Raw genomic sequence first — 1337 nt, 5'->3', positions numbered from 1 at the left:
TCATATTTGAGAGACAGTTTTGCTGGATATATAATTCTTGGCTGGCAGTTTTTTTCCTTCAAGACTTTATATATGTCATGCCAGTGCCTTCTTGCTGGTTTCTGCTGAGTAGTCGGAGTTTATTCTTATTGACTCTCCTTTGTAGATGACTTTATGTTTATCCTAGCCGCCCTTAAAATTCTCTCTGTATCTTTGGTTTGGCAAGTTTGATTATAATATGTCTTGATCACTTTCTTTTGGGGTCTACCTTATGTGGGGTTCAACGAGCATCTTGGATAGATGTCTTGTCATCTTTAACGATATCAGGGAAGTTTTCTGCCAGCAAATTGTCAACAATTCTGTCTGTATTTTCTGTTATCCCTGCCTGTTCTGGTACTCCAATCACTCATATGTTATTCTTGTTGATAGAGTCCCACATAATTCTTAGGGTTTCTTCATTTTTTAAAAATCCTTTTATCTCATTTTTCCTCACATAAGTTGGTGTCAAGTATTTTATCTTCAAGCTCACTAATTCTGACTTCCATTGCCTCAATTCTGCTCCTATGACTTTCTATTGTGTTGTCTAATTCTGACGTTTTATTGTTAATTTTCTGGGTTTCTGATTGCAGTCTCTCTATGGCTTCTTGCTGCCTGTTAAATTTGTCATTATACTATTCTCTAATCTTTTTAATTTCCTGTTTTATGTGTTCTGCTTTTGCTTAATTTCCTTCCTAATTTCTTAAAGAGTTCTGTATAGTAATCTTTTGTATTCTGCCTCTGGTAATTCCAAGAAATTTTCCTCCTCTGGAAAATTTCTGGATTCTTTATTTTGGAAGCTAGCTGAAGCCATCATGGATTGCCATTTTATGTGATTTGATATTGACTGTTGTCTCCGAGCCATCAAGAAGTTATTATGTTTATTTATTTTATGTTTGCTTACTGTGTCCTAGCTTCTTGTTTTGTTTTGATATGCCCAAATTGGCTGCTTGTATGAGCTAGTTTGATTATTAGCACCTTTGAAACTCTAATGTCCTGTCACCAGGTGGTTAGATCTGTTACTAGGTATGTGACGTCAGGAGTCCACCCACTCCTCCTGTATGGATTCAGCTCAGGTGCCCAGGTAGATAGCCACCAAGTGTGTGGTGTAGGCTGTCACTTACAGTCCTAGACAGGCATGGGTGATAGGTGTAGGCTCAGGCATCTGGCTGCAGCAGGGGGACACACTCTGAGCAAGACAGGGGGCTGATGTTTGCCCCTGAGTGTCCAGGAGGAAGGTGTGTCCCTGTTCCCTAGAGTGCGCAGGTGGATGGTTTTTTTCAGCCAGACTATGAGCACCCAATGATGTTGGCTGTAAAGAC

The sequence above is a fragment of the Trichechus manatus genome, unplaced genomic scaffold, assembly GCF_000243295.1.
Source record: "Trichechus manatus latirostris isolate Lorelei unplaced genomic scaffold, TriManLat1.0 scaffold00168, whole genome shotgun sequence".
Lineage (NCBI taxonomy): Eukaryota > Metazoa > Chordata > Mammalia > Sirenia > Trichechidae > Trichechus > Trichechus manatus.
The sequence above is the reverse complement of the archived record's forward strand: the minus strand, read 5'-3'. Positions refer to the sequence as shown.